Raw genomic sequence first — 27,362 nt, forward strand, 5'->3', positions numbered from 1 at the left:
AACACTGGGGGTCACATTTCAACATGAGATTTAGAGGGGATGAAACAGCCGAGCCACATAAAAGGTTCTATTTACAACCTTGTTATGCAGACTCTGTCAAGAGGGCATTCAGTGCAGTTAGTATTAACACAAGACATGGGACAGTGTGCCCAAACACCCACAGTGTAGAAGGTGGCATGAGCGGTCTGAGTGGGCCAGGGAAGCTTTCTGCAGGAGGTGGGGTAGAGCTGGTCCTGCAGGGGCAGACCAGAATATAAAGCCTTTCCAGGAGGAGAGGACACCCAGCCAACCATGTTGGGGTGGAAGTGGCCTGGCATGGGCCAGAGTGGTGAAGAGCCTGGCCTGATTGGAACTGAGGCTATGACGGGGTCAGGTCCCATGCAGCTCTGGAGGTTTTGTGCTGGAGAGACACTTGATGGCTGTGACTTTTGGGAACATCTTCCTATGCTGGGAGAGGATGGAGGAAGGGAGCCCAGTGAGAAGCTCTGGCAGCCTCTCAGGTAAGACCAGGACAGTCAAGTGTGGGGGCAGTAGGAAATGGAGAAGGCTCTCACCCCTGTTTCGGTTCCAATTTCCAGACATGCTCCGGTTTGCCTCAGAGGCTCAAAAACCATATTTTTGTTTCTTCTCTCTTTCTGCTTAAAGAACCTGCAGTTCAAAGTAGGGGAAAATCTAGTCTGCCTGTCAGTCATCAGTAGGTCATGTAATGGGGCTCACAGTGAGCACAGAACTGGACTGCGTTCCCTAGAGAGTTACAGAAGCGAGAGAGGAGAGGCCTCTGCCCCAGCAAACAAGCCTGCTGGTGGATTCTCAAATGCACCCTGGATTGCATGGCTGCATCCCCGGCCTGTTTTCAGAAAAATAAATACTCATCTCTGAGAAATACAGACAGGGACAAAAACCCCATGATGCTTCAAAACCTTCTTCTGTGGTGTTTGCATAATGTGAACCTTCACGTGCTCAGGAGCCAGAAGATGGGAGGAGGAGGGAAAGATCCATGGCTGAGCCTCAAGCATGAAAGTAAAAAATGGATTTCAATAAAACATGATATAAAAACAAGAAATAACTGTAAATGGAATTGAAAGCAAATGACATAAAACTCCAGCACAAGGCTGCTCATTGCAATTCTGGAAACTTTACTTCTCGCAGCTGCACAGACATCAGTATTCAGGGCTTTTTTCTTTCCACTCCTGTGAATTTGTCACTTGTCGGGATGCGTGGCAGCTCTCTGGTTTCACGTAGCTCCTGCTTCCCTTCCAAACCTCGGGCCACTGAGGCTGGGTGAGTGTCCAGTCCTATCCTGAAGACAGGCATGATCTGGGTAAGATCAGAGGGGAGGTCAGGACCAAAGTTGAGGAAGGGACCCGCTTGCTCTTTTGTCTTTAACTTCCCGTCCCATCAATACAGAGTCCCAGCAGCCCCATGTGATTCCTCCCCAAGAGGCCTCTTTCCCCATCAGCAAAACAGAAGCCATGGTCTCAGCCCAGAGAAGGTTCCTGAGGAGAGGGCAGGAGAGAGAGTGTCCCAGGAGACATTGGCTCCATGATCATCCAGTTGTCAGGGAGTCAGAGCAGGGTGAGGGCAGGTCAAGGGCATGTACTTAAGTGGCAGAAAGCTCATAGCATCACTGCAAATGCAGCATGGATCCCCTCTAACCAGAATGAGTTTTGCAGGGGAATATGAGAGCTAGAAGCCTTGGGACCTGACCATAAGTTTTCTTAATACAATCCTCAAGTCCTGGGTTAAACATCTTCATTTTCTGGAACATTCTGCTCTTCCCTGTCCAGGAAGTCAGTTAAGCCATGCCAAGTCCACCAGCTGCCTTCTTTTTGACTATCAGGGTTGAAGGAGGTTAGGAGTTGATGACCTGTAAAGTCTCCTCATACTCCCAGAGTCAATGGCATTGCAACTTTGAATTGTTAATACAAAACATTGCCTTCTGAAGTTACTGATAGTCAAGATTTCTATTTGTTGGGGTCTGACATGTGTTATCATCTTTAACTCCCATCTTAAACTTAAGAGGTAGGCATTATCAGCCCCATTTTACATCTGAAGAAACTGAGGCTCAGGGAAGTTAGGGGAAATTATATGGTGAGGAGGTATAGTAGTTATAAGCATGGATTAAATTGGGAACCTGACTTTAAATCCCATCTCCGCTTCTTCAAGCAGCAAAATCTTAAGCAAGTGACTTACCCCCTTGTGAAGAATAGTGAGGTGGTGTCGCCAGTAAAGCACCTGGCACAAGATAAACACTTAATAAGTGGTGGCTGGTGGTGGTGGTTGTTATTCTTACAGTAAGTGACTTGCCCAAGATTTAACAACCTCCATAAGGCTGAAGTGGGATTTAAACCCACCCTCTCCATCTCCAAAAGCTGTGTCCTTTCCATTCATTTACACCCTCTCCCAAGTGAGTGGTGCAATAAAATAATCATTTTGTGACCATCAATATTATGCTAAGTATTGGCTTGGGCACTTCTACACAAATGACGCCATTCAAAGCCTTCTCAACAACTATGAGGTAGGTCCCATTATTCTCCCTATTTATAGTTGTGGAGACTGAAGTAAAGCTTCCATACTACCCAGCTTTAGCTAGTAAGTGGCAGAGCCAGAATGTTGTCCATGAATTCTCTTAATTCTAAAGTCAAACTATTAACCTTTGCACATATCACCTTCCAAGCACAATATTTTTTGCCTCCGCACTCAACACTCTATTAAATTCTGGATATACTCAGAGGTGAAGTCATTAAGACTTTAATAATGCATGGGCTATTCCTGAGTGGAGTGGAAGCTGGTCTGAGGATAGAGACTCTGGTGGCTTTCTCAGATTCCCGCAGCTCTATGGGAACATCAGCATCTCAGAAGCCAGCCTCCTCCTCCAGTTCCCCAGCTCACTCAGCCTCTCCAGACAGGGATGATGGAGAAGCCTTTGCCCTTCAAAGCCCTGGCTCAAGGAAGTTTCCCCATCCCCTGGATGTGCAGGATCAGTGAGTGGCTTATTTCCCCAGTCTTCAAACCCCAATCCATGCTCATCTCAGCAGGAAAACAGCAGATCATGAGTCTTAATATGAGAAATTGCCCAGCTAGGAGTGTAGAGACAAGTGCTGGGCCAGTGCAGGGAAGAGGGGAGAAAATGAAGACCCGCCAGACAGGGAAATGCCTTACCAGAATCCTGTGATTCCCCAAATAAAAGACATTGGGCATCTCAATATGTGGTTCAATAATACAATACAGATGGAAGGGCTCAGTTCCTCCTCCAGGCAAGGGCACTCCAGACAGGGGAATGGCTTCTCCCTGGGGGGAGGACAGAGTCACCTGTCATCAGCAACGTTTTGCTAAGAATCAAACCGTGCCCCCTCTGCTGACTCACTGAAGATGGTGACTAGCAGGTGCCTGGCCCAATAGTTTGACTTTAGAATTAGGAGACCCATCTCCAAGTTGGCGCTGCACCCAGGGGGCCAAGAAGATTCTCTAGGATGGCCAAGGTGTATTTCCTGCCAGGCTCGCCAAAGAGCCAGGTTTAGCACGCCAGACAGGCTTGGAAATGAGAAATGCAGCGCTGTGTCAAAAGAAGCACTTTTGAAGTCTCTGCTTTCATCTCTCAGTGCTCCCCCAACCAGAAGTGACAGGGAGGGATAAAATGCAATTTATTCACCAGCCCAGGAGGCTCATTTGCAAACACAATAGCTGTGCCAGGCAGCGGGTTTTCCCTAGAAGAGACGAAAGGGGGTGGGGTGGGGGAAAGACCAAGAAAAAAGAAAAGCATCTGAGGAGAAGCAGGCCATTAGAGGGGGGCCTTGCAGGGTGACTGCTAGGCAGGTCCAGAGAGTATGGGCCACAAAGGAAGCCAAAGGCTCTCTATGTTGCCTGAGACACCTCTGCTCCGGGCCTAGCTGGGAAAAGAAGATGGCAGCCTCATGGGAGTGGCTCTAGTGTGATGTGAGCAATAAGACTACAGGTTAGAAATAAGGTCACAGGGGCTGGGACTTTAAAAGGAATCAGGCCTTAGGCAAAGTTGGGGCTCCCTCAGCAACTCCTCCAGCCTTACAACAGTCCCTCTCCTTAGGGCAATTGTGGTAGTAGGTGAGTCTGGGCTACAGGGTGATACGGTTTCGCTCTCTGTCCCCACCCGAATCTCACCTTGTAGCTCCCATAATTCTCATGTGTTTCAGGAGGGACCCAGTGGGAGATGATTGAATTATGGGGGCGGGTCTTGCCTATGCTGTTCTTGTGATAGTGAATGGGTCTCAAGCGATCTGATGGTTTTAAAAATCAGAGCTTGCCTGCACAAGCTCTCTCTTTGCCTGCTGCCATCCATGTAAAAAGAGACTTACTCCTCCTAGCCTTCCACTATGATTGTGAGGCTTCCCCAGTCACGTGGAACTGTAAGTCCAATAAACCTCTTTCTTTTGCAAATTGCCCAGTCTTTATCAGCAGCATGAAAATGAACTAATAGGCTGGACGTGGTGGCTCACGCCTATAATCCCAGCACTTTGGGAGGTTGAGGCAGGTAGATCACCTGAGGTCAGGAGTTCTAGACCAGCCCAACCAACATGGCAAAAACCCATCTCTACTAAAAATACAAAAATTAGCTAAGCATAGTGGTGCATGCCTGTAATCCCAGCTACTAGGGATGCTGAAGCAGGAGAATCACTTGAACCTGGGAGGCAGAAGTTGCAGTGAGCTGAAATTGCACCATTGTACTTCAGCCTGTGTGGCAGGAGCAAAACTCCATCAAAAAAGGAAAGAAAGAAAGACAGAAAGAAAGAAGGAAAAGAAAGAAAGAAAGAAAGAAAGAAAGAAAGAAAGAAAGAAAGAAAGAAAGAAAGAAAGAAAGAAAGAAAGAAAGAAAAAGGGAGAAAGAAGGAAGGAAGGAAGGGAGGGAGGAAGGGAGGGAGGGAGGGAGGGAGGAAGGAAGGAAGGAGAAAGAAAGCAAAAAGAAAGAAAAGAGAAAGAAAGAAAGAGAAAGAAAGAAAGAAGAAGAAGAAAAGAAGAAAGAAAGAAGAAGAAGGAAGAAGAAGAAGAGGGAGGGAAGGAGAAAGAAAGAAAAAAGAAAGAAAGAAAAGAAAGAAAAAGAAAGAAAGAAAGAAAGAAAAGAAAAAAAGAAAAATAAAGGAAAATGGACTAATACATAGAGACATGGGCTTTATTAGGCAATCCCCATGAGGCTGGGAGCTCCTTCTGGCTCTCAAGTCTGCAGGACCGTCACTTCCCCTCTCTGAGCTTCCCTCTGCTCCTCCACACAAAGGAGAAGGTAATACCTACTTCGTTCCATTGGTTTAGGACTAAAGAAAATAACACATGTGAGAAACTCCAAAGTGATGCCCAACATTCAAAAGGGATTCAAGACATTTCTTAGCTGTTTTCTCTTCCTAGAACACCATACCCCACCTTGCTCTCTGGGCAAACTTTGAATTGATGCTCCTGGTCTCCATTCTGGATTCGATATGCAGCCTTCCTGGCCTCTCCCAGACACTTGGGCAGGACTTCATCCATGTTACCACCATGTGTGCTAGAGCATCTACCACACTGGACAGGTGTATACTTACTGAAACCATCTTTTGGCCAAACACCAAATGTTAAAATCAATATTGGACCAGAGGCAAATATCACTATCATAAAAGGAACTTCCGGAATTTAGATATAAATCAGAAATGCTACCAACAATAATTATTATTGCCATTGTATCACTAAAAATTTTAGCTATTAAATTTCAGCAATTTGGCACTGTGGTTCAGAAGCAGTCAACCGTATGATCCTGCCCCTGTCACTGAACTTCTGATGGACACTTATTTTCAACAGAGGTTTGAGGGAGAGCATTCAAGTTGTACCTCATTTATTGCCAATACATTTATTTCCTTCATACTCTTATTTTTTAATGTCTCGACAGAAGAAAGTTTCTTGTGGATATTATTGGACATGACTTATGAGGGTTTTTTCCATATGAAATCCTGAGATTGACACATTACTTTTAGTTCAAACTCCAAAATGTGAAGAATTTACAAACAGGAAGGACTCATAATCTAAATGAAATTTAAAAATGAAACACTAAATACAAATTTTAAAGGTCATTTTGTTGAATGTGATGAATGCTAAATCCCCAGACAATTTTACAAAAGAATTGTGATATAATCTAATATCTATATTCGACTTGTATTATTATTTAAATTTTTACAAACATTTCTTTGCTCAGAAAAGGATATCGAGTTCTTCCTAAAGTTATCGAGCCAACACACTTTCTATTTCTTTTTTCATATTAACTCTTTGAAAGTTCTGAATAATGTTTTGCACATAAAATTAACAGCTTTTGAAATAGGCATGAAGTATTACACCATTTTAATGTTGTGATAATAAATATATATTTATTCCTCAACTGATTGATAAAATGTCAACATATAAAGCTTATGGGAGATTTTTCCCCTTCACCTTTCCTATATTTGATAGCCTCCATACCCATATTTCAAAGGGAATGTTTAAATAAGAACAACCCTGAACGGAATAACTTGTTTGGATCACTGATACTGCTACACTGACTTTGTATGTTAGTAACTTATATGATCACTGTAGTTATGCAAAAATCTAAGGATGTCAGAAGCGAGGCTTAAGTGAGCATTGAACTTCCATCCTTCCAAAGGCCTATGCCTTGGCAGACCCACAAACCAGATTTTGGCCAGAGCTTGACTTCAGCGCAGGGTGCTACCCAAAGGAGCATGCAAGAGTCCTCGTGGTATTGTCTCTGTGGAGATGGCTTCCAGGGCACAGTGCTCTTCCAATTGTCTTCACTTTATTTATTTATTTATTTATTTATTGTTTTTATTTTTTTGAGACAGGGTCTCACTCTGTCATCCAGACTGCAGTGCAGTGGCGTGATCTCAACTTACCACACCCTCCGCCTCCCGGGCTCAGGCAATTCTCCTGCCTCAGCCTCTGGAGTAGCTGGGATTACAGGCTAAAGTCATGACCTACCTGCCTTGGGCCAGAGTTCCTTCCAGGTTCTTTCACCCATTTTCCAGCCACGCCTCCGAGGCTGCATTGTCATTTATGATGATCTTCATAAAGTCAAAGTCTTCTATATTTCCTAATTGCCTGCTTATCTCTACTCTCTGTTTCCACCTAGTTTTAGAAATTACCTTGAGTGGGTAGAGCTCAAAATTTTCACATCTCACTATGATGCTCTTGTTTCTGTGCAGCAGGACCACCACCATGATGGTACCCCTTTGATCAGCCATTAAGTATCGCAATTATTTTCAGGGACGCAAAGTAAAGGGCTGGAAGAATTTCAGCACAGAGTACACAGCACACATTGCAGATCGTTAGCTGAGGGTGTTTTCAGTATACCTATCGGCCAAGGCACAAAGAAAGGTCTTTGAGAAGTTTCCATTGGCTGAGAGCCTATGAGAACTTTCAGAATATAAAAAAAAAAACAAAAACTGATTTCTAAGAGAGTGAGCATTCAATAGACAATGTATGTCTAGTAATTATCTGTTTGCATGTGTCTTTGTCTCCACCAGACTGGAAACTCTTTGAGACTTTCTATGGACCAAGTCTTTGTATCTTCCTAGGACCTGTCTTAAAGCAGAACCTGCTATGTCACAGGAGCTTAATAGACATGGGCTGAATGATTGAATAAGTGAGGAAATTGTCTAAGGGAATCACAATTCTCCATCCCCAGATCATCTCTGCAGATAGAAAGGCTAGTCCAGAACAGCCCCCAGGCACCTGCTCCAGTTCTGCCCTGGAATGCAGCTGCCTCTGCAGCTGCCAGGTCAGTAATGTAGGAGTTCTGCATGCCGTGAGGACCCAGAGTGGAAGGAAGGCGTGTGGCCGGGCACTAGTGGGGGCAGCAGGGGAGGGGAAGCACTAGGTGCTGACTTCCCTCCCGCACCTCAGAGAGGAAGCAGTGCAGCAACAGCCTGTCCCCAGGCTGTTCCTGACTGTTTGAACCAGCCCAGCCTCAGTGTAGGGCCCCACTCGGCAAGAGCCCCTACAGTCTCTCCTTACCAGGAGAGCACTAGCCAAGGCTGAGCATTGTAAGCTCTATGACCATTCAGGTGTCAGACACTATGCTGGGCACGGTGGGGTCAGAGAGGCCTGTGAGACTGACCTGCCTGTGTGAGCTCCCGTGAGTGGGCATGGAATGTGTGAACAACTCTGTCTGCCTCCCTGCCTCGCCAGCCCACCTTTCCTGCCTTCCATCTCCCACAGTTGGCCACTGTCTTGGACTATTCTATATTTAACTCTCTAAGCCTCATTAACTACAAAATTCCTAACTTTACCACCGGACCAATTCAGAGGAGTTCTTTTTTGGCTACGATTATTCTTCCTTTTGAGTATTAATTTCCTTTAACACTTGCCCTATTCATCACTTTAACAATGAAATTAAGACAATTGTTCCAACGAGGTAACGGGTGATAAAGAGCAGCCGATACACATTTATTACACAGCAGGCCAGAGCGTCTTGGAAAAAGTCAGCCTTGTCAATAATGTATTAGGTGCGAATGTGCTTCGTGAGGGTCAGGCTGAGGACCGTTCTGTTTCACTGATTTAAGGGCGCCTGTGTCTGTCAGTGCTGCTGCAAGTAGGCCCTCTAAAGTGGACTGCCAGTCACCAAGAGTGACGGGTTGTTATTTTTCTCCGGAATCTAGCAGAAGCACCAGAAGCTGTGGTCTGGGATGCAAGCTCCATTTCCCACTGGAAAATTTCACCACTGCCTTCTTTTTCTTCTCTTCATCCTCTTTTACTTGTTACGCTTCCACCTTCTTTACTTCCTCTATCTCCTGTCCTTCTGCTCCTTCCCCATTCCCCTACTTCCTGCCCTTCCTTCTCTACAGACCTCTGCCCGACTCTGCCTCTCCTTATCCTCACCTCTCCAGGGAGGAGTGCTAATAGAAGTTTGTTTGTTTTTTTTTTTTTTTTTTTTTTTTTTTTTTTTTTTTGAGACGGAGTCTTGCTCTGTCGCCCAGGCTGGAGTGCAGTGGCCGGATCTCAGCTCACTGCAAGCTCCGCCTCCCGGGTTTAGGCCATTCTCCTGCCTCAGCCTCCGGAGTAGCTGGGACTACAGGCGCCCGCCACCTCCCCCGGCTAGTTTTTTGTATTTTTAGTAGAGACGGGGTTTCACGGTGTTAGCCAGGATGGTCTCGATCTCCTGACCTCGTGATCCGCCCGTCTCGGCCTCCCAAAGTGCTGGGATTACAGGCTTGAGCCACCGCTCCCGGCCTCCATTTAAAATTCCACCTAGTTCCTTATCTACAGAAGATGCCCCTCTCAGGTCTCTGCCATCTCCCACTTGTTCTTGTTTATTCTCTTCCTCACTAACAAGGGAGTTATTGTTCCCACGCCATGGTGGGGTCACTGGGCACAGAGAGCAGGAGCAGCATGTGAGGCCATGGTGCTGGCACAGAACCCAGGAATCCCTGGCTTCCGCTCAGCTCTTGCTTCATCCACAAGTGACCAAAGCTGGGAGCCTCCCTCACTTCCTTGCCCCATTCAACCCTCTAGTATTCACCTCTCCCATTGGCTGGAATTCTTGCAGAAATTGTTGTGAAGAGGAGAGGTCCATTCCTTTGGCTTAAAAGCAGAAGAAGATCTGACAATTCTACTTCTAGGCATATACCCCAAAGAATTGAAAGCAGGGACTGAAACATATATTTGTCCACCCATGCCCATAGCAGCATTATTCACAAGAGCTAAAAGGTGGGAGTAATCTAAGTGTCCATCAACATGAGTAAACACAATGTGGTTTCTATGTAACAGTGGAACATCATTCAGCCATGAAAAGGAATGAAATTCTAATACATGCAACAGCATGGATGAACCTAGAGAATATTATGCTAAGTGAAATAACGCAGACACAAAAGAGCAAATATTGTATGATTCCATTTATGGGAGGTACGGCGAATAGGAAAATTCTTAGAGAAAGGCAGTCGAATGGTGATTACCAGGGACCGGGGGTAAAATGAACAGATAGTTATGGCTTGATGGTCACAGAGTTTCTATTTAGGATGATGAAAAAGTTGTTGAAATGGATAGGATTAATGGTTGTACAGCATTATGAATATGCTTAATGTTACTGAATCGTATATGTAAAAATGTTTAAATGGTAAAATTTTATGTTATGCATATTTTGTTACAAAAAATACTTGGGGGAAAAAAGCAGAAGGGGAAAGGGAGTTTAAATTTTTTTTTAAAAAGTAGTTTCTAGACCAGGCACGGTGGCTTACGCCTGTAATCCCAGCACTTTGGGAGGCCGATGCGGGCGGATCATGAGGTCAGGAGATTGAGACCATCCTGGCTAACACGGTGAAAGCCCGTCTCTACTAAAAATACAAAAGACGATGAATGACACAATGATAGATGGATACTTTTAGTGAGAGCCAGGTTAACTGAAAATGGTGCAACCTGGTCCTCGTAATCACATCGTCTGTATTCACCTTGTACCGTACAACCTAGTGAAATAGATGTGCCCTTAAATGAGGGAGATATGATCCACTGCTAAAAAAGTAGCAAACAAGGACTCAGAGACATGCCTGGCTTCTTACTGAGCATCTTCATAGTCGTGAAGAGAAGACGTCCACGTTGTCTGCATCAGGCCATTGAGGCAGGAGACCCGTGCAGCATGTGGCGCACATAGCCAGCCTCACAAATCCATGGATCCGTGCTCTAACACACAGTTTGCTATTCACAAACATTGAGCATCTACTGTATGCTCTGTTTGCTCTGGAAATACAACAGTCAGTCATGCATCAGATACGGCTTCTGCCTGCACAGAGCTTTAGTCTGGTGGGAGGATGAAGAGATGAGCACAGTTGCTGGAGCATGGAGCGTAGAGAGAGCACTGTGCCAGGGACACCTAGAAGGGCACCTAGCCCACGCTTGTGGTTGGGGAAGACTTTCTGGAGGAGGTATTATCTAAGCTTTGATCCGAATAGGCTGGTGTTCAGAGTGAGGTGTGGGGAGTGTTCTGGACAGAGGGAGTAACACTCCCAGGGAGTGGCACATGGAGGTGGGAAGGTTCCTGATGCATTGGAAGCAGTGAAAGCTATTGGCTGTGACTAAAACCTAGGGAGTGGAGTGGGAGCAGAGGAGAGATGAGGCTAGGAGCCGGGAGGAGCCAGACTGCACAGGGCCTTACATACCAGGTTCAAGAGACTGTGGTGGGAAGTCATGAAAACATCTGAAATGCTGTCAAGCAGGAGCTGACTTGCTGAGATTTACGTTTAAGGCTGCTGCGTGCACAGAAGAGGTGGGAGGAGTCAAGGGCGCAGGCATCAGAAGCTACTGCAGAATTCCAGGGAAAGACAAAGGTGGGAGGAAAGGAGTGACGATGGGAAGGAGAAAAGAGGTCCGGAGGTCCGGAAGGGAAGGGGCAGTGAGGTCTTTCTTTCCTATGCAGGAACTACCTGCCCTGACCCACCCTTGCTCCCCTCTTCTCCCATCAGGGGCCTCCGGGCGCCCACCTCAGCAGAACAGGAAGTGTGGGTGCAGCCTCAGGGATAAGCCACTGTCCTCTGAAAGGAATTCCTCTGCTTGGTGGCCAGCGTTCCCTGCCTCCACTTCCTGCATAGCCCCTCTGCTTGGCCCAGACATAGGACTGCACTTCTGCCTCAGTTTCTCTGCCAAAATGTCCCTTCTCCACAAGGAGTGAAAATCTGCCCAAAACCTCTTAGGCTTGGCTGAGTCCTGTTCCCCCTTCTGAACTCTCAGCCTCTTTTTTCTCTCGGGTGCCTCCACTGTGCTCTACAGCCAGGGCAGAGAAGACTAATCCCTCACCTAGAATGACACTGCAGACCCCAGCAGTCCCCAAGCATTCCTGCCAGGCCCACCACCACCCTTCAAGCTGGCAAATCGCTGGGCCAACACACTGCTGCCCTCTCAAGGACTCCCATCCTGCCGAGGCCAGCCTGCTCTCTGGCCCAACCCGATGGTGGAGGGCCCAGCATTATCTGGTGCTGAATTTTCACACTTCAAGACAATGACATTTCAGCTTTTTGTGAGAAGGTATCAGGAACGAAGCTAAGCCCTTCACACGTTTTCACGTTGGGTGGGGAGCAGTCTCAGAAGCGGTGTTGAGATGGAATATGCTGTGCAGATGTTTATTAGGGAGAGGAGTGTGGGGGACGTAGGGTGGGAGGAGGAAGAGCTTGAACTGCAATGCAGGCTCCATAAAGCCTCAGCCGACCTGGCAGAGAGCTCCGGAGTGAGTGTACCCATCAGTGTCACTCAGCAACCCGGTAAATGCAGGCATCCCCAGGAAGGGCGAGAATTCGAGCTGGGTCTCTGCAGCTGAGGCAGAGTTGAAAGCTGGAAGCTCTCTGCTGACTGTACTCTGCCTCAGAGCTAGTTCTTCGTGGAAGGAGTCTGGGAGAACATCCCTGTGTCCTCCTCTGGGCCAGTTAGATCCACTTAGATGGATCTAAGCTGCTCCCATATACTTTCAGGGAGCAGCTCCTCCAGGATTCCCACAGGCCTCTCTTCCTGAGGGAAGATCAAGACAATAGAGGTTAGCGGCACCCACTCTGCATTTGCCTTCTTCCTCTTCCACTGTCCATTCTAAGTTCCCCTCACCTTCATATGATATGGTTTGGTTCTGTGTCCCCACCCAAATCTCATCTCAAATTGTAATCCCCACATGTCAAGGGAGGAACCTGGTGGGAGATGATTGGATCATGGCGGCAGTTTCCTTCCTCTGTTCTCATGATAGTGAGTGAATTTTCACAAGATCTGATAGTTTTATAAGAGGCTCTTCCGCTTTTGCTCTCTCTCACCTGCTGCCATGCAAGACATGTCTTGCTTCCCCTTCCACCATGATTGTAAATGTCCTCACAATCGTTGAGACCTCCCCAGCCATGTGGAGCTGTGAGTCAATTAAACCTCTTTCCTTTATAAATTACCCAGTCTCAGGCATTTTTTTTAAAGCAGTGTGAAAACAAACTAATACAGTTACCAACTCTGCTACCTTTGTTGGCTTACCTGGTAGTGTAACCCAGATCCTCATCAACAAGGTTATGAGCCCTTCGTCACCATGATCTTCTCATGCCTGAGTGGCTGTACCTGTTCATTAACAGTAATAACTTAGCAGAGAAATACCAAGAGGTACCCAAGGGGGTCACCTGGGTTCCATACATATTCCTCCCTGCCCCCATTGTGCAAAACAGCCTCCCTTTCTTTCTTCTTTTTTATTTTTTATTTTTTATTTTTTTTGTGAGACAGAGTCTCACTCTGTCACCCAGGCTGGAGTGCAGTGGCATGATCTCGGCTCACTGCAACCTCTGCCTCCTGGGTTCAGGCAATTCTCCTGCCTCAGCCTCCTGAGTAGCTGGGACTACAGGCATGTGCCACCATACCCGAATAATTTTTGTATTTTTAGTAGAGACGCAGTTTCACCATGTTGGTCAGCCTGGTCTTGAACTCCTGACATCGTGATCTGCCTGCCTCCCTTTCTTTTAAATACTAGGGTCAATTGCTGCTAAGATGGCAATGACTTTTCTTACCAATGTGCCCAGGTGGAGGCTGCAGTTTGTAATTCAATGGGATTTTTGCTGTATCACCTGGTGAAAGTGTACCCCCATTAGGGACCAGGACTTCTTACCTTGCAGAGGCAAGAGTTGTACAAAGTCTCCCAAAAGATCAGCAAGAGCACTGGTAAGTGGGGACATTCCTGCTTCCATGCCTTGGTTTCTAGATCAGTGCATTCTTCCTAATTGGGACACAGCACCACAGAAAGGTCTTTTGTTTAATGTATATAGAGGATGGCATCCCATCTTTCCAGAATATTGCCTCCAAGCTGGTGCTGCAACTGTGCCATCAGCAAGCCATTCCAATCTTCCATCAGGCTGGCAGTTTTTGAATGATGCACACTGGGATATGACTAATGGATCCCATGTTAACGGCCCCACTCCTGTAATGCCATTGCTATAAAGTATATCCCCAGGTCTGTCATGATTTAATATGGGACCCTATGCCAATGGAGTAAACACTTTAAAAGTCTATCAGATAATGATGCTGGGTGTGTTCAGAAAAGACAAACCCATACTCAAGGTACACATCTATTTCTATGAAAATAAACGAGTGTCCTTGCAGGACAGAAGTCTGGCAAAGACAGCTTCTTATCAAATGGCTGGTTGGTCTCCTCAAGGTATGGTGCCATACTGGGGATTCAGTGTTGGTCTCTGTTGCTGGCAGTTTGGATATTCAGCTGTGGCAGTAGCTAATCAGCCTCAATTGGTGTGGGCTCCTGCTTTAGGGCTGTGTATCACATTCATCCTCAGGACAATAATTCCTCATAATGGGATGGTCCCCAGCAAACAGGTGAGGAAACTGAGGTTGTAGAAACTAAGTAAATTTCCCTGAGGTTACATAACTAGTAAGCGGTCAAGTCAGGCAATTCAAGTGCTAAGCCCACTACATAAAGCATGCAGGACAGTCTGGCTCTTGTAAGCACTGGCTAAATGGTAGCTCATTGTTTATCATTTGGGAAATAATTAGACTACACAATACTGAAATGTGACTGGCTATTTGAGCAAGGAGAACTGATTTGCTCTTAGACAAGGCACTGCAGAATAAAAATAGATCTTAGGTCATCGGAGGAGAGCGCTAGCCTGGGAGACTTGCTGATATGAGCTGCCAGAAAGACAGAGCTCCCTTGGTTCCTCACCCAGGCTGGGACCCCCAGGTTTAGGGGTCCATCCTCTGTGTCCTCCACTCAGGCCGTCATGGTCATCACCCATGCAGGCTTGGCATCCTCAGAGGACTAAGCGAGGAAGCTCCTAGCCTACATAAGGGGTGATCCAGACTTTCAACCCCAGGCCCTACAGGGGTACTTTGCCTGCCTCACATGTGGCGCTGCCAGGTCCGTTTCTTGAAGTGGGTCTTCTGTGAATGAGGGAGGGTCCCTGCTGAGCTCACGCTTAAGCTGCCTTTACGAGCGCCAGGCAGGCATCCAGCACGTAGCAAACCTCCAGACAGGGTGCGTTTGTCTCCAGCGGTGGAAGCCCAGCCGTCTCTCTGCTCCTCCCACACACTCACTCCGGCTTCCCCTGGCCTCATGCCCACTGTAGCCCACTCCTCTGTCTCACACCCAGCGGGGATTCAGAGGCATAGGCATTTTTCTTTCATGAAGGAAACAGCCCCCTCAGTCTGACGCCTCCCTGGGTCGATAAGATAGGGGACGCTCAGCCAGGCCTGGAGTCGGCTTAGGAGATGGGCTGCGTCTCTCTGAGAAGCTGTCATGATGTCACCAGGCTCAGCCCTCCCAGACCGCCTTCCCATTAGGAGAGATGATAGGCGAGGAGACCGTCTGGCTCTGCTGTCTGGGCCCTGACCTCGGCATAAATGCCGCTTTCATTAGCAACAACAGCAACAGCTGCTTACCTTTACTAAGCCCTTACTGTTTGCCAGGAATTCCACCTGTATTTGTACACAAAGCATTGTACAAGCACTGCCTCACTTCATCTTCCTCTAAGGTGAGTGCTACCAAATCTCCATTTTACACATATGGCCAAATTAGCATCAGATACCTAGCATGCTGTCTTAAGCTATTTATGTATTTTTTAAATGTATATGCTTTTATACATATTAGTTCACTCAATCCTCATAACAATCCTATGAGGTAGCACTATTATAATCTCCCTGTTATGGATAGAACACTGGAACACAGAGATAAATAATGTGCCCAAGGTCACATAGCAAGGGTGTATCTGGACATCCAGCCCCAGAGCCCACTTTCTAAATCACCGTGCTGTACGGCTTCTCAGAGTCGCAGCAGCCACAATTCCCAGTGGCCTGTCTAAGGTCCTACTGACTAAGAAGTCAGTACTGGAACTCGGGCTAGCCTGACTCGACAGCCTGGGCTCCTACCAGTGGACGTACTACTGTTTCTCCTTTGGATGAGAAATGTGCTCTCATGGCCTAGAAATCAAGCCTAATAGGCCCGAGAAGAAACACTTTTTTTGTTGTTGTTTTTTTTTGGCGGGTGGGCAGTGGGTGGGTTCTGCCCCAGCACCCTCTGCCCTCCTCAGCCCAGGCCTCATGCTGAGAACAGACCTGAGCACCCCTGCGAGTCAGCCCAGTTCACAAGCCCAGGGTTGAAAGGAAATTCAGCTACCAGCCGACAAGGTTGGAATTAACATCCGAAATCCTTGCCACAGCCCAGAAACCAGCAATCTGGATTAATGTGGGAAATAAGACTTAATTCTCTTCCAAGCCCTGACAGGCTTTGCGAGTGTGCCTCTCTGCCATTCTCCCCAGCCTCCTCTTCTATCGGCACTGTTATCTGCATGCCCAGAAGACAGCACGGCTTTGAAGACATGTCTGGATCTGTTCACGGGCACCAAGATAAAGACGGTCAGTCTCCCTGCCCAGAGTGGCTGGATGGTACTGTCAGAAACTCTCCAATATAACTCCTGTTACTAAAATAGATGATTAGGGAGCTTTGCCTCTCCTACCCTGAGCGCTCCATTAAGCAAATGAAATAGAAGCATTCAGATACACTCCCTTTCCCCCTTCTCTCCAGTGATTAACTGCATAATAAAAATGATATTAGTTGAGCATAAATTTCAAAGAAGCCCATCTAAGTGACAAACCACTGTAAGGACAACATAAACAAGGCCTATATATTTTTAGGACACCTTGATGTTTGGCCTGACCCACTCCCTCTTTCGGTTTGGGACCCCCACCCCCCGGCTTTCTCAGCCACCTTGTCCTAGTCCCACTCAACACTCAGTCTTCATTGGAGGCATCAGTGGCTCGTGTTTCAGGAAGAGCCAAGTTGCCTTCAGACCCTGAGCTCTTCCTGGTTCTCACGTCAGCCCTGGCAGCCACTCTGCAGGAAATTTTAATGAGGCTCTACCTAAGCCAATCACCTTGTGATCTGATGGCTTTCCGGGGTGCCTGGGTATCAGACATTCTCTTTTCTGCTCCTGATCTTCTACCTTCCCTGGTCCTCTGATTACTGCCAAGTCCTCAGCTCTTGCCTGGAGCTCCAACGCTTGCCTGTTCTATCCTCTGGGTTCAGCATATTCTTTCACTCCAGTCTTGACTTCCTGCTTCCTGCTTGCCCTGACCGCCATCGGTCCCTTATGCCTACCTGGCTCTTTGGGTTCTCATCTCCAACTTGTACCCATCCCACCATGCATGAGGTGAGTGTGACGCAAGATAGCAAGAGCATCCAGCCCCCGAATCCTTGGAGCAAATGTTCTCCAACAATAGCTCCCTCCGTCTGTATACTTAAATTTCAGACCTATTATGGAGAATTCACCCCAGAGTTTTTCCATAATTATCTGGGAAGAGAATGCATGTGGAGATGCTCAAACTCTTAGGCTTACCTATAAGATCATTTCTACTTAGACAAATATACACATATTGATGCATGCACACATGAACTTATATATATGAATATACATATGCACACACAGACACTTACACAAAGTCATCACCAAAAGTATGCACACACTTTTATACATGCATGCACATTGCAATTAAAACCAAATTAAGATTTTTTTCTCAAATATGATGCATATCTCTAACTTCCATGTCTAGAGCAATGCCTGGAGTAAAATAGCTGTTCAACTCGTCTGTTTTTAATACATGAATAAATGATTCACAAATCTGACCTTCTGCAAAAGCCACTTTGGTGACCAGGGAAACTTACCCAGTTCTCCAACACCTGAGCCAGAGGCCCTGGCTTGGGGAAAATCAGGTTTCTGCTTTCTGGAGGGGATGAAACTCCACGTGGTATGGCAGAAACGTTACTCAACTGGCCTCTTCCTGTCCTTGGTGCAGTTCTTACCCAGGTAGTGCCCAGGTGTTCCTCTGCACCCAGGTAAGTGGCGAAGTTTCTGTCCTGGAAGCCCTCTCCCTACCGAGGTCATCCCTGATTCTTCACCCCTCTGCCAAGACCCATCCCGCATCCCCCATACTACAAGAAGTCTTATTTTGATATTTGCCCAAAGTATTTCCTGTTTTTTCTTTATTTCTCAAACTCTGTGACAGATTTTTTTAGGAGCCACGTTGTGCTTGCTAGGCTGCCCCCACACCCCACCGTATGTCAGCTGCAGGGAGGTGGGGACTGGCTTCGTCTCCACCAAGATGGGCTGTCTCCCAGCCACTAGTCAGCAGCTGTGAGTCACCAGCACAGGACGGAGCCTCCATGGCGTCTCAGCTCTGCTAGCACTGAGACACATGCTGCACGGCCCTCCTCACTGTGGCCCCTCCGCCATGGCCACTTTAGGCAGGGTGGCTTGATCCCAGCTCTCATTTAACCTCGCAGTCCTGTGTGATTCGAATTTTTCCTCCCCTTTTAATGATGAGAAAACATTCGGAAGCCCCAAGTTTGCACAGCTAGTAAGAGACAGCATTTGAACATACATCTGTCTGGGCTCCGGGCTGAGGAGGGCGGCAAGGCCTGTGTTCCAGTGTGAGCAGAGTTGAGAAGCGGTGGAGGCTCTGTGCGGCTCCGGTGACTCACAGTGTGCCGACTAGTGGGGCTGGGAGGCAGCCCAATCTGTCTGGCTGGACCGAGGTTTATCCTACAGGGTGTTGAATAGAATCTGCCTGACCATAAGCCGGGAAATACTGTGCTAATTCCAGCTCTGTGCCAACTGGAGCCTCAGGTTCCTCATGGGTGAGGTTGGGGTCTTCTGTTCCTGACTGACCTCACAGGCTTCTTATAAGCAGGGCTGACTTATTAAGTTGTGCAGCGTGCAGCATTCACAAAGGGGCCCGGTGAACGCCAAGGTGGGCTGAACTCCAGCTCAGACTCCTCTGGCCAAACTCTGCATTGGCCCCAAGAGGGTGTCTCTTTCTAATGCACACAAAGGCTCAGTATAGGCTGAGGCAGCCTGGGTTTTAAGAAACAAAGAGCATTTAAACGCTTGGGAAGCTGGGGTCGAGCTGGGGGCGGGGTGGGACATCTTACTGTAATCAAAGCTGCTGGGCTTCCAAGCCTCCTGCCAGAAGCTAAGAGGTTCCCTCTGGCTCCTGCCCCTATCCAGGTGCTCCGACCCAAATGGATCAGAGGGTACAGAAAGAAGTCATCAGGGGCTGCTCATGTCTGTGAGTTTTCACATTGAATGTGGGGCACAGGAATGGGGTGCAAGGAAAGAAAGAAGAGGCCGGCTAGTACATTATTAGGAGCACTGCATTTCAATAATATCTTTCATTTTATGATGCTGTTGCTGAAAATCTCACCTGTTAGGAAGAGGGTCGGAGGACTGCCATCCAAGTGTAATCATCCTCCTAAAAAGTCCCAGGGAACAGAACTGGGACGGAGGGGTGAAAGTGACAGGTAGACAGACGTCAGCTCAGTGTTGGGGAAGATTCTCCAAAGGGCTTTTTGAGATGAGATGGGTTTTCAGGGGAGGTAGTCATGCCCCTGCGTCTCTCTACAGCTTCAGCCTTATCTCCATCACCCTCATTCTCTATGATTTAGCCACATTGACCTTGCGAGTCCTTCATCTTCCTTCTCATCCTTTTCTGGCTAACTCACAGTTGTTCTTCAGCTTCTTTGACCCCTAAGTTAAGGCAGATGGCCCACACTATCGTATATGTGCTGAAACCTGCCCCTTTGCATTGCATGATCACAGTCAAAATGTATTAACAGCTGACAGCACTCCGCTCATAGACGGGAAACCCTTTGCTTAGGAAAATAACTTAATGATCAGCTCAAGGTAGAAAGTGAGGACCTCAGGAATTGGCAGGAGCCTATGAAACAGACAAAAAAAATAGCAAAACTCTTCTGTATGAGAAGAAAAGAGAAAATTATATTTCTCCAAGAGAAGAATAATGTGGGGAGGAGTCAGCCAGATGCTGTGAAGCTGAGGACAATTTTGAGTAGTTTTGTGGTAGGGTGGTGAATAACAATTCCTTAGTGCTGGCATAGCCGAAGGACATTTTAAGAAAAGTGATGTGTAATGTACAATTTAAAGTTGTGAGGATTGCTCTGATATGAACTCCTATTCTGATAGCTCCTTCCCACAGAAATCTGCAGGGAGGTCTAACAACACACAACTTGTCATATATAAGTTGAATTTTCCTGGAAATTGAGGATGGGCTGAGTTTCACACCTGTGCCATGTAGTGTGGAACTGTAACAACACACATAAAATAGTTAGAAGGGTCAGGCGCGGTGGCTCACGCTGGTAATCCCAGCACTTTGGGAGGCTGAGGTGGGCAGATCACGAGGTCAAGAGATTGAGACCATCCTGGCCAACAAGGTGAAACTCCATCTCTACTAAAAAATACAAAAATTAGCTGGGTGTGGTGGTGCATGCCTGTAGTTCCAGCTACTTGGGAGGCTGAGGCGGGAGAATTGCTTGAACCCGGGAGGCAGAGGTTGTAGTGATTCGAGATGGCGCCACTGCACACTGCACTCCAGCCTGGTGACAGAGCAAGACTCCGTCTCAAAAAAAAAAAAAAAAAAAAAAGTTAGATGGTCCAGGAATTAAGGAAGCAGGAATTTGGCTTCCAAGCTGATGATGGATGGGAACCAAAGACAAAACACCACTCACTTCCTCCCACCTCCTGGCATCCCAAGAAGAGCAGAAAGAGGTTTGTTGGTGTGAGCTAAGTTTACCTAGCTTGTGAGGATACCCAGCTGACATGGGGCTTGCAGTCATATTAATGACAATGGTAATGAAATAATCTGTACTGTCACTTATTCAGGATTTGCCTGTCCCTGATAAGCTTGCAAAGATGAAAACTGTGTGTCCTGGTCTCACCTGTGTGTCTTTAGCACCAAATCATATTGTGGGCATATTCAGTAATCAACAACTATTCAGTGGATGGATGGATGGGTGTCACATCATCGAGAGGTTTAAATATATACTAGATGAGGCACTAGAGAAGATGTTGTAGAAATAGTAAAAAAACCATTTGGGAGGATAAGGAAGAGAAAATTTAAGATTTCTTCTAACTCTGAGGATCCTTAATATATGGAGCAGAGTAGGATTCCAGCAGATATTCTTATCCGACATGGCAAGAAGAATGGATTTGGTGCCCTCCAGGTGCAAGAAGTTCCTATCTTCCTAAAAGATCTCACTGTGTTACAGGTAGGAATTAGACTCAGCAAAATTTCTGGGCATTTAAAGCCTTCTTCTAAAATTCAGAGTTCTTTTAAAAACTAATTTATTAAGTTGGTGCAAAAGTAACTACAGTTTTTGCCATTACTTTTGCACCAACCTAATAATACTAGCTACATTGTTTTCTTAGAAAAAGGATGTCCTTCTGTCACCAAGGCTGGAGTGCAGTGGCATGATTGTGTCTTACTGCAGCCTCCACCTCCTGGGCTCCAGCAATCCTCTCGTCTCAGCCTCCTGAGCAGCTGGGACTACAGGTGCTTGCCACCATGCCTAGCTAATTTCTTTTTAAGTTTTTTTTTTTTCTTTTGGTAGAGACAGGGTCTCACTATATTGCCAAGGCTGGTCTCAAATTCCTGGTTCAAGTGATCCACCTGCCTTGGTCTCCCAAAGTGCTGACATTATGGGCGTGAGCTTCTGTACCTGGCCAGCTACATTTTTTGAGCTCTAATTTATGGCAGGCATGATGCTAAGTATTTCACGTAGACTAGCTCAGTTACTTATTCCCCACAGGAAAAATCCTAAAGGTAGATGATATTTCTCCAGCTGGACAAACAAAGAAGCTGAGCTCAGCATGGTTAAGTAACTTGCCCAAGGTCAGCAAGTGCCAAGACTTGAACACAGCTCTGTCTGGCTTCCAGTGCTCTTCACCACATAAGGATTCAGAGGTCTTTTTACCAGCATCCTTCACTAGACCTCAAGTTCAACCAGACCGCGTATGCTACCCCTTATCTGTGTATAGGGGGAGGGTGATAAGCTCCCGGGGCAGACACAGGGTCTGGGCAAACCTCCGAGTGTGTCTTATGCTTCACTGATGGGCACAGCCCTTTGTGGGATCTTTGGAGCTGGGACGATTGCCCTGGAACAATGGAGCTAATTCTCCGGGAGGATAACGCTCCACCCCTCCTCCTACTGGCAGAAGGCCGAAAATTGGGGGTCAATTCTTCAGCTCAGTCATTTCTGGAAACCGTCTAGGTTTAAATTGCTGACAGATAAGCTAACCATGTCTCCCAGGCTTTCCGCACGACTGTGCTTCCATGAAACCTGTTAACTTCTCGAATGGCTTTGATCAAAGCACTCTGAAGTGCAGGAGAGGAAGGAGAGGAGAATGGCCTGGATTCCAGGGCTGAGATTCTTTGGAAGGTGGCCACCTCTGCTTGCCGAGTGAGGAGGAAGGCAGCACGCACACCCGACCTCAGAGCCCTGGGATGGGGATGGGACACTGCCGCTGGAGCCCAGCGCTGACCCTGGATGCTCTCTCCAGCTCCGGCGTCCAGCCCCGCCCCCTTTTCTGCAGCGACTGCTCAGAAGGCTGGATCTTGAGGCAGCGGCTGGGGGCTGGTCGGTGAGCACCTGGCTGGAGGCAGTTTGTACAGTGATTAATCTGCTCAGCCCAACAGCACCTCAGGTGGGCTCTTCCTGGAAGCCCTGACGGAGGGTGGGCGTGTCCTCCTTCTAATGCTGCCAGGAGGAGTCATGCCGCTCCATGGGGCTTTATTGGAAGCAAACCTAAGGGGGGAACCAAGATACCACAAGACACTTCAGCCCCACAGTCCCTCAAGTCAGCGCAGGTGACATGCAGCAACCTTGGAAATTAGAACTGTAGGTTGGGATCTCCCCAAAGACGGCCTGAGATGGGGTGAATGACCTCTCTCTGTGTGCTCCTGGGGCACGTTGGGCCAGAGAAGAGCTCTCACTGGTTGATTTGGATGGTGACTCACCATCCAAAAGTCCTGTCACCCGGATGCTGGTTGTCTCTGGCTCAGGATAAAGTCCCTGGTTTGATCAGCTGTGGCTTCCTCAGGGTTTCTCTTTGCCTCTCACACACAAGACCCAGAAACATCAGGTAGAAAGGCTCTCCCAGACCACCCCTGAGAAGCAGGCTGTAGCGGAAGCAGGCACTTCCTGGACTCCTCCCACCACACTCCAGTGCAGACTATGATTGGAGTCCACTCTGGGAGGTGCTGTTTTCACCCCAGATCCTCGCGTCTCGCCATCTTCATGACACCATGTCACATCCTGCAGGACAGGACTGTTGATTTTATTTCTTTCCTGTCATTTACCTCTATCCACAACCCTGGAGTAACAGCCCCAGGGACCGAGTCCAACTGTGGTCTCAGCCATAGAAACTTACTATAATTTGAAAAGAGCATTATTTGAAGGAAAAATCTTCCTAATCCACCTAAAGGCATTTTCAAAGAAGTATAGCCCAGTGAGGCGCTAAGCTGCCTCTTAATTGCTCCAATGGAATGTTTTCCAGCTCCAGGCCCATCAACACCTTCTGTAATCTTTGCTTTCAGCCCACGCTTGTGGATACAACCCAGAAAGTTCTCAGTTCGTTTTGGGAGCTCTGAGCCACACTGTACTCATATTTGTTCATTTCTTACACCAAATTAATGGCACCTTCCTGAAGCAGAGACATGACTCAACTCTAGGAAGGCAGCCAGAGGCTTTCAGAGTCGCACGGACTCTATTTCACTTGTGTTCTTCTCCAGCCGTGGCCTGGAGTCAGAGATATAGGCAGTAAGGCTCTTTATTTATTTGTTTGTTGTTTGTTAAGAAAAGGCAGGTGAGTGGAAGACCAGAGGAAGTAGAGTCTCACTCCTCCCCAGCAAAGTTCCTTCATAGTTGTCAGGTGCACAGACACACCTAAGTGAACCTGCCAGCAACAACTTTCATCCCACGCACTCTGCCCCATGCCCCTAAAGACCTGTTTGCTCTGGACACATGATTCCTAGGGAAATGCAGGCTAACATGGGAGAGAGAATGCTGGGAACACTTACTTCAGAGTCAAAGAGGCCAGCTCTGTCAGGAGCTGGGTGGCCCGAGCCAACATCCCGCCTTCTCTGAGCCTCAGGTCCCTGTCTATAGAGTAGTTGGGGAGGGAGATATCCCATTGCCATCACAGGGCTGCCCTGCAAACGAGCTCCCACACCACCGCTCACCCCTAGGGTTTTTAGCATTAGGTAGAGGCAGCCCTCCAGGAGCCCGCACCCCAGTTTTCTGTAAGCAATGCCTAATTAAATTTGGTATAAGACAATGTGTTTGTCTTTAAATGAGAAAGGAAATCAGATGAATGAGAAGAGAGGGAAAAGAGGAAGAGTTGGGAAGAAAGGAAAAGCAGAGACTGGCTGGAGGTTGGAGCATTTGTGCTCTTGGATGATTTGAGTGCATCTATTTGGCCCCAGAGTGCTGGAGCTTCTCCCTCCCCAGTGGCTGCCTTGTGGTGGCTGGTGGAAGGGGAAGGGGACTAACAGGGGACAGGAACTGGTGAAGTCTAGGCAAGGCCTGGGAGGAGGAATACCATGAGGGTCGATCTAGAAGCCTGGCTTTTCAGCGTGGGTCCTGGCAAGGGGGGGTGGTCCCTGGCTGGTTCCAGAAGCCACGCAGGATCCATGCAGGAGGGGAGGCCTGGACTTCTCCATCCTAGGGCCATTGATGAGCTATACTCTGAAAGCCTGGCCCCATGGCCTGCCAAGTAGATTTAGTTTAAAAATAACTCCTTGCAGCTTCGGTTGACAGTAATTTGTGGAATTAAGACGGTGTCAGAGACAATTTTATGAAAGTGAGTGTTGTCCCTGGTGATGGTGTTTCCTGAAAGAGTAGCAGATAACTCACCACGAGACATCCCGTTAGCCCACATTACCCTCCCCCAAACCAAACAAAATTGACCCCCGTTTTTATCCAAAATAGGACTCATTTTTAGAGACAAAATAAGTCCTATGTTGGGGCCCTACCATTAGAACTGTGTCCTACTGGGATGAAGAATGACACTGACATGGACTCAGACCTCCTTAAACTAAGCTGCCCTGCTCTGAAGAAGCACACCCCAGGCCAGGAGGCCCTTCTAAGAGAGCTGCTGCCAAGAATTTCCCTCCATCAGCGTCCACCCTCAGGGAGCCTCTGAATCAATAAGGCCTTTATCTGCACTCCTTGGCTCAAGGAGGCTCTAACTAGCTTAAGGAAGAAGGAAAGTTATTGGCTTGTTTAATTCAAAAGTCTGAGGTTAGGGCTGGCTTCAGGCATAGTTTGATATAGGGGCTCAAATGACGCCAAAGAACCCAGGCTCCTCCTCAGCTTGGATTTATACCCTCAAATGTCAGTTTCATTCTCAGCGGATTTTCCTCTTACAACAGCACTGCTGCCACAGTTTCAGACTTTGTACCATCATAGCTCCAAATTCACAGTTAAGGAAAATCAGTTTTTCCTGATTTTTTTTTCAGATTGTTCTGGCTTTAATTGTGGACACATCCCTGAAGCAAACAGTGTAGACTAGTGCTATGGTCTGAATGTTTGTGTCTCCCTCAACTTCAAATGTTAAAACCTAACCTCCAAGGTGATGCTATGAAGAGGTGAGGTCTTTGGGAGGTGATTAGGTTATGAGGGCTCTGCCTTCATGAATGGGATGGGTGTCTTTACAAAAGAGGCCCGAGGGAGCCCCTCTGCTCCTTCCACCATGTGAGGACACATACAGGGCGCCATCTATGCAGAATGGGCCCTCACCAGATGCCAGAACTGCTGATATGTTGATCTTGAACTTCCCAGCCTCCAGAACTGTGAGCACTAAATTCCTGTTGTTTATGGATTGCCTGTCTAAGGCATTTTGTTATAGCAGCAAGAATAGAGTAAGACAACTGGGGAACGTGCCTTCATGATGAGCACAGGGGTGGCCCTGGGTGTGAATCCCAGACCCTGAAAACCACAATATTGAGAACAGGGGTGATGATTTTGGGGTCTCTTTCAGAATTGCATTCAGTGGTGTGTAATAAAAAGCCCCACCACGAGGACTTTTTTGGTATAATGGGATGTCCAGAGGCATTCAGGGGAGCAGCCAGGAACCCCTCTAGACCCCTGCTCCAGCTGGATTGTGGCTCTCATCCTCCTGGCTCCAAGAATGGCTACTCTACAATCCAGGCACAAACAAGGGGAAGGACAAAGGAAAAGGCTGCTATCAGTGGAGTCTATTTATTATCAGGAAAAACAACTTTCCGTGAGATTCCTCTTTCTGTCTTATCTGTCAAAACTGAATCATACGAGCACTCTTAGCTTCAGGACAGCCTGGGGAGGTAAGTGTTTTAAACTGGCAACATTGAAATCTCAAGCAAAATTGAGATTGAATAATAAAGAAGAGAATGGATTTTTGGCAGGTAAGGGGCAGTGTCAGCTATAGTCACCTGCTACACAGTCACAAACAAGAAATGTGCACTAAGGCATTTGTCTTCTCCTTTCCCAAGAATGTGCTTCTTAGCTCCTGAATCCAAGAAGGAGAACCAGCTCCTGGCTGGTGGCTTGGGGCTCAGCATCCTGGGGTTCTCTCCAGAGGTGCCACAATCCGCTTTACTCACCATCTACAACGGTGCCACAGCCATTCTAGGGACATGATTTGGTCTTTAAGTACAGAGAACTCAGAACTGATGACAATTGTTAAACATATTTTTTTAGTATTTTAAATTATATGACATATTTTGAAAATTTGTTTAGAATCATAATTTTGGAGATTGGTGTTGGAAAAATGCATGTGTACATCCTTATGTAGATAGAGATATATTCAGTATCTATACAAATCCTTTGCATTTAACTGTGTATGTGCACTTACTGCTACCCAGGGAAGCCTAAAGAAGTCCATTAGGTCTGCGGACCTGGGCAGCAATTATCTGGAGAGAAGGGGCCACATGGGCTTCCTAAGAACAATCTTGGGATGTCATTTTCTTGGGCTTCTGGAGCAAGAGACGTGTACCACACGGCAGCAGGCAGAAACGGCCACTTCCTCTGCCGGGTGTTGTCTTAAGGAATAGAAGCAAAGCTGGGCAAGAGGGGTATTTCAGGTCGGAAAGGCCACAAACTACTACTGAACAGTCGTGATCGCTTAATGGTAAGAATACGTTTTGAGAAATGCATCTGTCCGTAAGCGATTTCATGGTTGTGTGAACATCAGAGTGTACTTAATACAAACCTAGATGGTATAACCTACTACACGCCTAGGCTATACGGTATAACCTATTACTCCTAGGCTACAAACCTGCACAGCAGGTTACAGTACTGAATATTGTAGGCAATTGTTACACAATGGTAAGTGTTTATGTATCTAAACATAGAAATGGGACAGTGAAAATGTGGTGTAAAAGATAAACATCTGTCTAGGGCACTCACCGTGAATGGAGCGTGCAGGACTGGAACTTGCTCTGGGTGAGTGAGTGAGTGAGTGAGTAGTGAATGTGAAGGCTTAGGACATTACTGTACACCACTGTACACTTTACAAACACACTTAGGCCACACTAAATTTATTTTAAAAATT

The 27,362-nt window shown here is 47.1% G+C and overlaps 1 protein-coding gene across 15 annotated transcripts in view; it reads right to left on the reverse strand.

Moving 5' to 3' along the window:
- The window catches only part of TIMM8B (translocase of inner mitochondrial membrane 8 homolog B), a 1,180,384-nt gene that overhangs the window by 665,674 nt on the left and 487,348 nt on the right, over positions 1–27,362 (reverse strand). Inside the window, exon 1 of one of the 15 annotated variants that reach the window (XM_050757780.1) lies at positions 17,904–17,907. The exons of the other annotated variants lie outside the window; for them this stretch is intronic. The gene's annotated coding sequence lies outside the window, so the exon portion shown is untranslated. Of the gene's footprint in view, positions 1–17,903; positions 17,908–27,362 lie in introns of those variants that run through there. 15 annotated transcript variants of the gene reach the window in all.

Source organism: Macaca thibetana, chromosome 14 (genome assembly GCF_024542745.1).
Source record: "Macaca thibetana thibetana isolate TM-01 chromosome 14, ASM2454274v1, whole genome shotgun sequence".
Classification (NCBI taxonomy): domain Eukaryota; kingdom Metazoa; phylum Chordata; class Mammalia; order Primates; family Cercopithecidae; genus Macaca; species Macaca thibetana.